Below are 15,032 nucleotides of genomic sequence, written 5' to 3'. Positions count from 1 at the left end.
TCCTTCCATCACTTCTGTGAGGGAGGTGGTGAAAGCATCATGATCTCTCATTTTATAGAGGGGAAAACACAGACCCAAAGAGGATGAATGGGTTACTCATGATCACCTAGGTCATAAAGTCATAGGTTTTAGAGGTGAAAGAAATCTTAGAGAGAATCTAGTTCAACATTTTTTACTTTATAGATGAAGATCAGAGTGTCAAGTGACTGGCCCAGGGTCATAAGAAAAATCTCTTCTAACCTTCACATGTTATCTACATGAGGTTATTGTTTTTTCTTGTTTGTTCTAAACTTGTTATTTAATTTGTATTGGGAATTCCCAGACAGGAAATCCATCTTCTAATCCATGTAAGTGACTGTTCTTCAACATGGTTTGAGAGTGGTACCTCAAGCACTGAAATATTAAGTGATTTACTGTCACTTATATATATCAGAAGCAGGATTTGAGGATTGCCTGAAAAATGAGGCAGGCTCTCCATCTTTGTTATTCCTTTTATTACATTGATATAATATTTTATTAATACTAATCTAAATAATTATGTTATATATAGTTAATATAACATAATTGATATCTTATATGAATATATAATATCAGTTAATCAGTCAGTCAATAAATTTTTATTAACTATTTACTATATGTCAGATACTATGCTAAGTGCTGCAGATACAAAAAGAGGCAAAAGACAGTCCCTGCCCTCAAGAAACTCACAATCTAATGGATAGTAAGTATCAGAGCCTGTATGTAAGAGGTCAAGGTCTCCTGAGTCCCAGTTCAATTTTCTTGTCCTTAACGAGGACAATTTAAAATGAAGACTATTTTTCTGGGCCCAATTCTGGCCATCATTCCATTGCACTAGGAGGTGCCCGAGTGTTTCTTCTTAAGGAACAGGGTATTAATGTTCTATTTCCTTTCCTTTTACCATCCCTCCGGGCATCTTTCCAATAATGCTAATACCTCTGATAGGTTGAGAACAGCAACTGTGTGGAAGGTATTCCAAGAGCAACACTCTTTTCTATTTCAATCTGGATACCCATTTTCCATTCTCCATCCCTTACCTTCCATTCTCCATTAAGTGGGTCTTTCTGGCTAATGTATAAGATTTGCTCCACTCACACAGAGATTCATGGAATTTAAGAACTTGAAAGAAATGAGAACAAAGAACATAGCATGTCCAGAGCTAGGTGGCAACTTAGGACATAGAACATAGAACACTGGAACTGGGAAGAACCTTAGAAAATAGAATATAGTGAAAGACCTGGAAGGGACCTTAAACATAGAATGTTAGAACATAGAAGCCATTGTGTTAGGAATGGTAAGGATCTTAAAATATAGACCAGAAAATGTCGGAGATCGGACAAATGGTAGAGATAAATGAGTCCAAACCCCTCATTGAACTGACGAAGAAACTGAGGCAAAGTAAGGTAAGAAGGCAAAGTGGTTTTCTCAAAGCCTCAGGAAGCATTAGTGGTGAAGTCACCTAGATTTGACCCTCAGTCATAAGCTGTGCTATGTAATCCTCTCTTGATGTGTCATTCAGAATTACTCACCAAAAGAAGTAAGAAAGAACAATCAGAGCTGTAGATCTAAAGCTTAATTATGGGGAACCCAGGAGGAGAAAGGGAAGAGGGAATGTTTGAGGAACAAGTTTGCAAAGGTTGGGGAGGCACATTAATATCTCCCAGGCCTGTGGCTGGAATTTTGAACAAAAGCGGTGAACATAATGAAATCTGGAGTATTGGCTTAGCATGACATTGTACCCTTGGGTTAGCCTTTGAAAATGAGGGAAGAGCTAATTGCATTTTTATCACATTCAGGATAACGGGCTTCTGCCCAGAGCAGCTGTTGCTCTTATTAGGAAGTGACAGGGGGCGGAGGGAGGAGGAGAAGATGGGGGAGGAGGACAAACAGGAAGTCCCTTCTTCAGTTCCTGAGAGTCTGAATATACTTGAGTTCAATAATGGTGTTTACAGGTAATGCTTTCCCAACTTTGCTTTAAACCCAAGTTGTCCTGTTATTATCCCTAGCTTTCTTTCCATCTCCCTTCATCCCTTAGCCTCGGGGTGCGTGTGTGTGTGTGTGTGTGTGTGTGTGTGTGTGTGTGTGTGTGTGTGTGTGTGTGAGACAGACAGACAGACAGACAGACAGACAGACAGAAACAGAGACAAAGACAGAGAGAGAAAGATCCCTGGAATGCAAGAAGGATCCTCAAAACTAAAACCATTGATCATTAGAGTTGAAAGAGAATTTTAAGCTAGAAAGGATTGTAAAAATAGAATAAAGGATATCAGAACTAGACAAGAACTTAGAATATAATAATAGCTGACTTGTATATAACACTTTGAGGCAACTAAGTGGCTCAGTGGATATAGCCCTGGGCCTGGAGTCAGGAAGACCTGAGCTCAAATCCAGCCTCAGATGCTCGCTATCTATATGACCCTGGGCAAGTCACTTAACCTCTGTCTGCCTTAATCCCACAGAGAAGGAAATGGCCAACTACTCTAGTATCTTTACCAAGAAAACCACATAATCAGTATTGGCATGCTATGGTCCACGGGGCCACAAAGAGTCAGATACCACTGAATGACAGCAATATAACACTTCATAAATATTATAGTATTTAATCCCACAACAACCTTGTAAGGGTGGTGCTATTATTGTTCCCATTTTAAAGACAAGGAAACTGAGGGTCAGAGAGATTAAGTGACTTGTATTCAGTAAAACATACCTCGTCAGTGCCAAAGGTAATATTCAAACGCTGGTCTTGGCTGACTCTGGCTAGCACTCTTTCTATGATGCACTATCAAATAAATAAGGAATCTTAAACCCAGAATGTCAGAGTTGGAATGAACTCTGGGAACATTAAGACATCGTTAGGAACATTAAGAAACAGGAATACAAATGGGGTCAGAAGATTAGAGGATCACACAGTAATTGTTTCAATACAAAGGAAGAGGAGGGAACATCTGATTCATGTGAACCTGTGTGATCCTCCCTTAGAGAAGCATCCTAAAGACATAACCTAGCCTGTGAGAGCTGAAGAAAAGATTTGGAAAGGAGAAAAATACAGTTACTGATTCATTTCTATTTCTTTTTTTTCCAATTTTTCCAGTATCTAGTTCTCAGCCACAAAACCAATTATTCCACTTGAATTCTCTAGGAAGCCACACTTCTAACTCACTATTTGACCTTTAGCAAGTCACTTAACCTCTCTGGTCCTTAATTTCCTCATTTATCAAATGACAGTATTGAGCTAGCATTCTAAGGTTTCTTCCAGCTCTCAATTTCTATGGTTCTGTGGTCCTAAGTTTGTGTTGCATTCTCTATCCAGAGATAATGGATAGAGAGAATTGACAGACAGATGGATGGATGGATGGATGGATGGATGGATGGGTAGATGGACAGATGGGTGGATGGATGGATAAATTGTATTTGGATATAATTAGTTTCCTTTGTAATCCTATGTATTTTATTCATGTTAAACTATCATTCCGAGGAGTTCATAGGCTTTACCAGACTGCAGAAGGGGTCCATGATACAAAAAAGTAAAGAACCCCCAGATCTAGAAGATAACAATAGCTTATGTTATATAAATATAAATTATGTTACAGAAATAATGCTTTGAACTTAGCAAAGTGCTTTATGTACATTAGATCTTTTGAGCCTTGAAGTAGGTACTAAGGGTAGTATTATCCCCACTTTGTAGATGAGGAAACTGCTGTTCTGAGAGACTACATGACTTGCCCATGATCACACATGGAAGGGGAGGTAACTAGCTGCACTTCTATATTTTAACCAACAACTTTACTTTTTGCTTGTTTGTTACTTTTTCAGTTATATTCAACTAGTTTTTCAAGGTATTTTAGAAATATTCTCCATACTACATTGCAAAGAAACACATACGCACACACACACACACACACACACACACACACACCATCCAGGTGAATTATTCCTTAGAAGTCAACTTTGTTCATCCGGCATTTCTCTGATGAACATTTTCTGAGCCATTGTTATTGAAGGACAAACTGCTTTTCTGTGGTGCACATCTTCTTTCACCTCATCTGTCCTCCTCACTAGAGAAAAGAGAAACCTCCCCAAAAAAATCACCCTAATACCCTCACACTATTTAAGAGTCTGGTTTCCTCCTGCTAGAACCTGGATAATTAGTTGCTAAACTGCTCCTGAATGCTAAAGGCAAAATTTCACCTTAATTTCAAACTCTTGCTAAATCTTACTGTCAATAACTGGTATCTGTTCCTTTCTAGAAGCAAATTGGTCTTGAATTAATAACTTTCTGTCATCTGTAGACCCAGGAGTTGGTCCATTTTTTTCTTTTTTTTTATTTAAATTTAATTATTTTTAGTTTTCAACATTCACTTCCATAAGATTTTGAGTTTTAAATTTTCTCCCTCTCTCATTTCTTCCCCTCCACCCTGAGTTGGCGTACAATTCAATATAGGCTGTACATACGCATTCATGTTAAGTGTATTTTCCCATTAGTCATGATATAAAAAACAATTAGAACTAATGGGAATGAAGCAATAAAATAAAACAAAAAAGGAAAAGGAGAGCAAATAGTGTGCTTCCATCTGCATTCACACTCCACATTTCTTTCTCTGGGTGTGGAAAATTAGTCCATTTTTAACAACCCTTAACATCATAAAGGTGACTCAATCCAGTCATGTGATCCCTTCCTTATAGAGAGTTATTGTTCTGTCCAGAGCTGAGTGGTGAGAGGGCTTATTATTCTGCTCCACTATTTCAAAATAGGAGGAGGAGGAAGAGGAGGAGGAGGAGGAGGAGGAGGAGGAGAGGAGGAGAGAGAGAGAGAGAGAGAGAGAGAGAGAGAGAGAGAGAGAGAGAGAGAGAAAGTAAAGGCAGACAGAGACAGAGAGAGCAAGCCAAGTGAGATTTCTGTGTTAAAGCAATGCGGTCAAAGGGGTGGAGCCAAGATGGCGGAGTGAAAGCAGTGACTTGCTTGAGCTCTCCCCCAAACCCCTCCAAATACTCATAAAAAATGGCTCTAAATAAATTCTGAAGCAGCAGAACCCACAAAAAGACAGAGTGAAACAAATTTCCAGCCTAAGACAACCTGGATGATTGATCAGAAAGGTGTATGGCACTGGGCTGGGAGCTCGGCGTGGGCACGCAGGCCGCAGCTAACCTGGAACAGGCCTCAGAGGACTGAATCACGGGCAGCTGTGGAGGTTTCCAGACTCCTCAATCCACTAATGCCAAAGACAATTTAGAAGGTCAGTGGGAAAAGGCTGTTTCTGTCAGTGCTGAGACAGGAAGGCGGGGTTTCAGCTCCATTCCCCAAGAGCGTGGCCCTGGGGGGGTGGGAGCAGCTGCTTTCCGAGCTTCCGGCCCACAGACTGAGGGGGAATCCAGTGGCTGATCAGAGAGGGACTGCAGGGATCTCTTTGCCAGTGCTGAGGCAGGAATCTCTTGCTTTGCCCGTGTGTGGATCTGGGTCACAGTTCTGGGCAGCGGTGCTGGGGTGAGGAGGAGCGCTGGCGTGGAGGAGCTTGTATTGGCTGTGGAGAGGAACCCCTCACAGTTATGGGACAGAAAGGAACACTTGTGGTCATAGGCCAGAAAAGGAGTAAACACCTCACCCCTTATCATACCACCTTGGAAGAACTGAAAATTTACAGGTCTCTACAAGTATCTCTGAAAACAGCTGTACAAACCCCTGAAGCTTGGGACAGTACATTCTCCACATTGGAAGCAGACTCTTACCTTAACAAACAGTTTAAAACTCAAGTAATTGGCTGGGATCATGAGCAAGCAGCAAAAAAGAGTCAGACTATATTAACTTACTTTGGTGACAAAGAAGATCAAAATATACAACCAGAAGAAGACAACAAAGTCAAAGCTCCTACATCCAAAGCCTCCAAGAAAAATATGAATCAGTCCCAGGCCTTGGAAGAGCTCAAAAGGGATTTTGAGAAGCAAGTAAGGGAAGTAGAGGAAAAACTGGGAAGAGAAATGAGAGTGATGAAAGAAAATCATGAAAACCAAGTCAACAGCTTGCTAAAGGAGACCCAAAAAAATACTGAAGAAAATAACACCTTAAAAAATAGCCTAACCCAAATGGCAAAAGAGGTCCAAAAAGCCAATGAGGAGAAAAATGCCCTAAAAAGAAAATTGGCCAAATGGAAAAGGAAGTCCAAAAGATTACTGAAGAAAATACTTCCTTAAAAATTAGAATAGAGCAATTGGAAGATAGTGACTTTATGAGAAATCAAGACACTGTAAAACAAATCCAAAAGAATGAAAAATTAGAAAACAATGTGAAATATCTCATTGGAAAAACAACTGACCTGGAAAATAGATCCAGGAGAGAGAATTTAAAAATTATTGGACTATCTGAAAGCCATGATCAAAAAAAGAGCCTAGACATCATCTTTCAAGAAATTATCAAGGAAAACTGCCCTGATATTTAGAACCAGAGGGCAAAATAGAAATTGAAAGAATCCACAGATCTCCTCCTGACAGAGATCTCCAAAGGAAAACTCCTAGGAATATTATAGCCAAATTCCAGAGTTCCCAGGTCAAGGAGAAAATATTACAAGCTGCCAGAAGGAAACAATTCAAGTACTGTGGAAACACAATCAGGATAACACAAGATTTAGCAGCTTCTACATTAAAGGACCACAGGGCATGGAATATATATTCTGGAGGGCAAAGGAGATAGGATTACAACCAAGAATCACCTACCCAGCAAAACTGAGTATAATCCTTCAGGGGAAAAATGGTCATTCAGTGAAATAGAGGACTTTCAAGCATTCCTGATGAAAAGACCAGAGCTGAATAGAAAATTTGACTTTCAAATACAGGACTCAAGTGGAACATGAAGAGGTAAACAGGAAAGAGAAATCATAAAGACTTATTAAGATTGAACTGTTTACATTCCTGCATGGAAAGATGATATTTATAACTCATGAGACCTTTGTCAGTATTAGGGTAGTTGGAGGAAAAAAATTATATGTATGTATATGTAGATAGATAGATAGAGGGCACAGGGTGAGTTGAAGATTAAGGGGTCATATCTGGAGAATAAAATTAAGGGACAAGGGAGGATTATACTCAGAGAAGAAGAAAGGGAGAGGTAGAATGGGGTAAATTATCTCACAAAAAAAAAACAGAAAAGAAAAGCTCTTACAGTGGAGGGGAAACGGGGAAGGTGAGAGGGAATGAGTGAATCTTATTCTCATAGGATTTGGCTTAAGGAGGGAATAATACATATTCAATTGGGTATGGAAATCTGTCTTACCCTACAGGAAAATAGGGGGAGAAGGGGACAAGAGAGCAGGGGATGATAGAGAGGAGGGCAGATTGGGAAAGGGTGTAATCAGAAGTAAATACTTCTGAGGAGGGACAGAGTCAAAGGAAAGAATGGAATAAATGGGAGGGCAGGATAGGATTAAGGGAAATAGAGTTTCACAACGTGTCTACTATGGAAGTGTTTTGCATAACTGCACATGTATAACCTATATTGAGTTGCTTGCCTTTTCAATGAGGGTGGGTGGGGAGGGAGGAAGAAAGAAAATCTGAACCCTAAAGTTTTGAAAATATATGTTTAAAAAAAATGTTTTCACATACTACTGGGAAGTAAGAAACACAGGAAATGGGGTATAGAAGTCTATCCTGTCCTACAGAAAAATAGAAGGGGAAGGGGATAAGAGAAGGGGGGGGAAGAGATAGAAGAGAGGACAGACTAGGAGAAGGGATATTCAGAATGCATGCCATCTTGGGGTGGGGGGAGGGGTGATATGGGGTGAAAATGTGGAACTCAAAAACTTGTGGAAGTGAATGTTGAAAACTAAAAATAAATAAATTCATATTAAAAAAAAAGCAGTGGGGTCAAGTGAGTTTTCATGCTATTTCCTGTGTAACTTTAAAAAAAAAAAAACAGATAAAATGTCTTAGGAAGCAGTAAGTTCCCAGCCTTTAGAATAGCTGTTCAGCAAAGTAATTTGAAATTCTGCAAGAAATCACTATAGTAGCCATAGCTTTTGACACAGAGACACCACGGCTAGGCTTTTTCCAAGAAAGTCAAGAGAGAAACCAATGTACATGAAAGTATTTATAGAAATACTTCTTATAGTAGCAAAGAATTGGAAACAAAGTAAATACCTATTAATTAGGGAATGACTAAATGCACTACAGTACATGACTACGATGGAATATTATTAGAAATAAGGTAAGACTAATGTGAACTGGTACATAGTGAAGTAAACAGAACCAGGAAAACACACTGACTACAACAAAGTAAATGAAAATAAATCAACAATGAGGAAATTTTTAGAAATCTATTGTGTAATTATAAATACAAGCTTGGCCCCTCAAAAGAGAGGAAAAATATACCTGCCTCCCTTCTTTGCAAAGGTAGAGGACTCTAAGAATAGAACATTCCACGTACGCCAGACTTGTTTGACACATTTATTAGCTTTTCTGAACTGCTTTTGTTTCCTCTCTTTTTTATTCTTTATAATGTGGGGTAGGGGTGGGGGAGGGAGGGAGGGAATAGGAACCACAATTTTTTTTGCAACATATTGATAACCTAATCCTCCAACCATATGGTGGTTTAATAGTAGAAAGACTCCAATGCTTATAGAAGGAGAAATAAAATATTAACAAACTATACAAGGCCATGGTAAAGAAGGTGGTCTCATTCAATGTGGTAACAATTATAGTTATCCCTTCCACAACAAGGGAGGGGTTAGGCCACAGCATCCCCCATGATTTGAAAAATCCACGTAAAATTTTTGGCCTTCCCTTCATACCAGAGAAGAAGTTTAAATTATTATGGTATGTTAAAGATAAACTGTGTAGATATTATACAATACTATAGATAAATTTTATGCGTTTCTGAGTTTCTAAAGTTTTTCTGTGTCATCTGCTGGCCTTCATGTGTCATCTGTGGCTTCTGCAAAATTCCCATTTAATTTCTTATACTAACCTATGATATATCGAAACCGTGATGAGGAAAGTAATGATGTGAAAGGAATAACTGAATTTGCTGTCCATGGTTAAGAGGTGTTACAATACTTTCCTAAAAGGACTTTTTCGCAGTTATAAAAATATCTAGTCTCTTCCCCTTTTCTCTGCCCTGGAACAGAGAATGTTTTCTTATTCTGATAATAAATCTTGTCACTTGCATTCCCAAAACTCCTTTTTTCCCTTTGACTTATCCCACTTTGTCTACCCCTCCCTCTCTTATTAAATGCTTTACTTCTTCACCCTAAGTTTCCACAGGATGCTATCAATTGGTTGCATACTTCAAGCCAGCTTGAAAGGTTCTAAAAACCAAATCTATAACCTATAAATCTGAATTTGATATCAGCAAGAGCTGAGACACATATGTCTTATCCAAGAGGTTCAGAGAATTCTCTGAATTACAAGGGAGGAGTCTCTGGGTAAGGATGCAGGAAATATACTTGGATATAAAGTGAATTTTTTAAAAAATAAATTAAAAAGAAACAACCAGAAAGGTAATTCAGAACTGAATGAGGGAGTGTCTTATTATTTTATTCCACTCTTTCCAAAAAGCTGAGCAGGGGAAAGGAGAGAGAGCCTAGTGAGACGTCTATGTGTTAAAGCAATGGAAGTTCAGGGATTAGGTGATCCGTAGTGGTTTTCCCTGTGTATCTCTGTATTCCTTAACTCTTAACCACCCAAAAAAAAAAAGGAATGTACTGCTTCAGGAGGTAGTAAGATGCTGGTCTTTGGAAGTATTCAATAAGAAATTAGATGGTAATCAACCAAGCGTTCTGTATAAGGCATTGCTACAGTGGATAGGAAATATAATTAGAAAGTGAGAAGACTTTTGGCAGCATTTCTAAATCTAGTATTTTATGTTCTAATAATCTACATTCTAAAATCCCTTCTAATACTATCATTCTGTGATCAAATGAGGTAATATTTGGAAAGTGATTTGCACCTTGCTTGCCATATAGTAGGTGCTATTTAAATACTACTAGCTAGTAGTCGTGGCAGCAGCAATGGTGGTGGTGATGGTGAATGTTAACATCTTCTAAAATATATTTTAGAACTAATATCCTGTGTTTAAGGGCACTTCCATCTTTAAAATGCTGAAAAGCTTAATCTGCAAGTAGCTTTTTAGTATAAAGGACTCAGATGTTCCAGCCCAGAATTCAACTTCAGATGTCCAGGTGCCCTAGGAAAAAAAAAAAAAGCTCAAATTATGCTTTGGTACCAATTGGAAGTATCAGCACTTTGTTTGCTGAAGTCTACGAGTTTTCAGAAGAGTTTTGTGAAAAGGAAGGTGGCCCAAAACTGTTGGTGAATTGTTATGAATCAATTTATTCAGTCAATACAATTTATTGAGTGCCTACTCAAAATACTTGTTGAATTGAAGTGAAAGTACTATAGGATGTATATATTATATTTACAACCATCTAGCCTTGAACCCTCCCAAGTGAGGAAAAAAATAATTTTGCTGAGTGAATAACATTGTGTGAAAATGGCATCTAATAACAGGGAAGTAAGGACATTTTGAATGAGAAGAATTTATTGTCTGATATTGGTTAGTCATAGCAAGTCCTCAAATAGCCTTCACCACAATGCCTTCCATTTAATTTCTATTGAGATTAGACTCCTCACATAATAGCTAGATATTGTCTCTCATGAGTGAAGGAGTCATCCAAGAAGAAGGCTATTAGGAGCAAGGTTCATTGTGACCCTTACCTGTGTCCTATATTCTAGAGCAGATCTCTTAAGAGTAGTCTTCATTCTGAATGAAACACTATTTAGGTGAGAGCCAAACTTCATTCAAAGACTAGTGAACTCAAAGAACTTGTGTTCTGGAAATTGTCCCTCTGGGTATTTCTGATTTTGATTCTTCAGCAACAGCACTGAATTTTCTGGTAGGCTTCACTGTGAGAGGTAGTAATAAAATTAATAAGCCACTTTTATTATCATATCAGATCACTTCAGCTTGCTCAAGAATCTACCATTGATCCCTAATTCCCTACCACAGCTTCCCCCTTAAATATACCAAGTCCAAATGCCTCACTTTGATTATCAAGACCCTCCACAATATGAATCGCCATAGGTAGCCAACTTTATCTGGCATTCCTCCATAACATATACCCTCTACTCCAGGTGGTTCTGTATCCTCCTTATTATTCCTGAAAAGCATGTTGGTTCTCCATGCCTTTTTAAATCATAACTATCATCCTTTGTTCTAACATTCCATGTCCTATGTTCAACAGTACCTTCTAGCTCTAAAATTTTGGAATCTGTGGTCACACCCAATGCTGACATTCTATATTTTGAGCTACCATTAGTGCTAACATTCTATGTTCAATGTATTTTTTTAGCTCAGGAATCCTTGGTTCTCTAAAAATGCCCATCTCCTTACCCAGTAAATTGCCCTAGAATATGACAAGGAGAAGTTGGTCATATTCTTTCCTCTTTCCAGAATAACCACTGTAGGTTCTTCTTTAGAACAGAATAATAACAAACTCAGACTCTAAAATATAGGCCATGTAAAGGGGATTTCTAATACCTCTCAAAAATTGATGGCTGGGAGTCATAGGGATAGATTAATGGGACAATGGGGAAGATAGGGAATGGGTCTGGATTAATATTTCCCAATGTCCTTGAGTTCTCTCTTCCCTTGCCCTTGAAGAAATTTCTAATACTCCTTCAATGTCATTTTAAAATATTTTAACTCAATTTTTATATTTAAAAAGATGTTTTGTCAAATATCAACCATTATTTGTTTTCTCTCTCTCACTTTCCCCTACCCATGAAAAAGAGAGAGAGGGAAGAAAGAAAAAGAAATAGAAACCCCTTATATTATGTATGTATAGTCAAGGAAAATAAATTTCCACATTGAGCACATCCAAAAATTCATTTCTCATTCTACATGAGGTGGTCAGTGTTTTTCTTCCTCAGCTCTCTGTAATCATGGCTGATCATCTTATTGATCAGAGTTATTAACTCTTTCAGAATAGTTCATTTTTACAATACTAATTATATAATTGTTCTCCTTGTTGTGTTCACTTCACTCTGCATCAGTCCATACAAGTCTCCTCAGGTTTCTCTAAAACCATCTCTTTCATCATTTCTTACGTCACAATAGTATTCCATTACATTTATATACCACCATTATTCAGCCATTTCCCAATTGATGGGTATCCCCTTACTTTCCAGTTTTTTGCTACTACAAAAAAACCTGCTATAAATATTTTTGTACATATAGGACCTTTTCCTCTTTGGGGTATAAGCTGAGTAGCAGAATTGTTGAAGCAAAAGGCATACATAGTTTAGTAATCTGGGGAGCATCATTCCAAATTGCTTTCCAGAATGGCAGGACAAATTCATAGTTCCAGCACTACATCAATGTACTTGTTTGTCTACATTCCCTCCAACATTTGTCATTTTCTTTTTTGTCACCTTTGCCATTTTTTATTCCATTGTTGGAATGGATGGCCACATGGCAACCTGCTGTTAACTTCTTGTTATTTTGGTGCAGCTTAAACTGGTCAGTGCAAAGAACAGGCTGGGATGGACACTGAAGAGCCACAGTGGTGCAGACAGGGACCTCGAGCAGATATGCGGTCAGTATATTACATTGACTAGCTATCAATGTGGATACAACAGGATAGGACTAGGCACCATAGTAATGAAAGAGATGCTATTGTTTTGTGAAATCACTGTTTGAAGAGAGAAATCAAGCTAATAGCTGCTGTGAAACCTCAACCACTGGTGAGATTGAGCTAAAAGTGGGATCCTAACTCTGTTGTTGCCCCCACCCCTGCTGCCACCCCCTGCATTTTCTCCACTTGTCTATAGAACCAATCTCAATGATTTTTAAGCACCACCATTCCCTTTATTGTTTCCCTCAACTAAAGCTGGGAAAGGGTTGAGGGGCTGGAGAGTGGGTTATGAGTGAATAAAGCAGCTTCTTTGCAGTTTTGATATGTAACAGCTCTTTTATGGTTATTGTGTTCTAATAAATCGTGTAGCCATTGAAAAGCCAATTGTCTAAGACTTATGAATGGGATTTGTTGATTGAAAATCAACTTCCCAAATATGTTATAGGAATAAAATTATCAAGATTTCTTTTAAAATTTCAGACATATTCAGTTTTTATACCTGTACATCTACGTTATATCAATGCGAGTGCCCAGGTGCCATGAGGAAGAGGGAAATAGTCTAAAAGCTCTAAAAGGTAAGCACCAAGGCCAAGCAAAAGGGATCCTCCATTCTTTGGGAAAGTCAGTTCATGTATACTGAATACCTTTTGATAAGACAAAGGCCTTTCATAACCTACTTCCCCAAACTTCCAGTCTTCTTACACCTTACACTGCCTATCCGGTGCTGCCTTAAGCACTCTTCAGATCTGTAACACTGGTCTCCCTTCTTTTTCTCAAACAAGACATGCCATCTCCCAACTTCAGGTTCACTTGCTGGCCCTCATGCATGGAATGTTCTCCCTCCTTATCTCTGTCTCTTGGCTTCCCTGGCTTCTTTCAAGTCACCAATAAAATCCCACCTTCTACAGAAAGCCTTTCTCAATCTCTTAATCCTTGTGCCTTCTTTCTGATGATAATTTCCAATTTACTTTATATATGGTTGTTTTTATAAATGTTGCGTATTTATTTCCCCCATTAGATTGTGATCTCCTCAAGGAAGAAAACTCTTTGAGTTTTTTTCTGTTTTGTTTTTTGTTTGTTTTTGGTCTTTCTTTGTATCCCCATAGCACAGGTCCTGCCAAATAGTAAGGTGCCAAATAAACATTTATTGACTAACTGGTATATGGAGGATAGCACCCCCTGGTGACTAAAACACATCCTCAACTCCCTTAGCTGGTTAGTTAATTTTCTATAGGGGTTGGAAAGAAGAGCAACAAGATTGATTGCATGCAATTATTGCTATGATAGCAACACAAGGGTACATGATAACCCTGACATCTGTCACAAAGGTTAAGAAACACGTTTTTAAATATAGTTTTAAAAAGAATATATATAAATTCCAATGCCACAGTGAAATGTTCAGAATCACTAATAATGAAAGAAATGTAGACTAGACCAGGAGTGGGGCACCTGTGGCCTTCTAGGTCCTTCAGTGTGGCCTTTTGAGTGAGTCAAGTTTTACAGAACAACTCCTTTTATTAAGGGGATTTGTTCTGTGAAGTTTGGATTCAGTCAAAGGGACACCCTTGAGGACCTACAGGACCACGTGTGGCCTCGAGGCCACAAGTTCCCCACCCATGGACTAGACAGTCCTAAAGCATCATCTCACACCCACGTCACTAGTTAAGATAATAAAGGATGGGATAACTCATTGATGGGTAGTTCTTGCACTAAGAGGCATGTTGATTCCATGCTGGTGGAGCTCTAAATTGATTCAGCCATTCTGGGAAATAATTTGTAATTATACAGAATTTAACAAATTGTTCATGTCCATTGTCCCTAGATATTCTACTACTACTACTACTGCTGCTGCTGCTGCTACTACTACTACTATTACTACTACTGCTACTGCTACTGCTACTACTACTACTACTACTACTACTACTACTACTACTACTACTACTACTACATTGTAGTTCAGTCATGCCCAGTTCTTCATGACCATGTGGACCATAGCAGGCGTATACCACCCATGGGATTTTCTTAGCAAAGACACTGGAGTGGTTTGCCATTTCCTTCTCTAGTAGACTAAGGGAAACAGAGGTTAAGTGACTTGCCTGGAGTTACACAGCTCAGAAGTATCTGAGGTCAGATTTGAACTCAAGTCTTCCTGACTCCAGGCCAAGTACTTTATCCACTGAGCCACCTAGCTGCCTCTCTACTACTGTACCACAAGAAAATTATTGATAGCAATAAAACACTTACCACTTTAAAAAAGCAGCATTTCTTCAAAAAACAAAATCTGGAAATATATTATGGGCCCATGATTTAGGAATGACTAACCAAACTGTGCTATAGGAATGTATTACAATAGGACTGAGCCATAAGAAAAAGCAAATATGAAGAATCTGGAGAAAT

The sequence above is a fragment of the Phascolarctos cinereus genome, unplaced genomic scaffold, assembly GCF_003287225.1.
Source record: "Phascolarctos cinereus isolate Bilbo 61053 unplaced genomic scaffold, phaCin_HiC Scaffold_2;HRSCAF=192, whole genome shotgun sequence".
Lineage (NCBI taxonomy): Eukaryota > Metazoa > Chordata > Mammalia > Diprotodontia > Phascolarctidae > Phascolarctos > Phascolarctos cinereus.
This window is presented reverse-complemented; position numbering follows the sequence as displayed.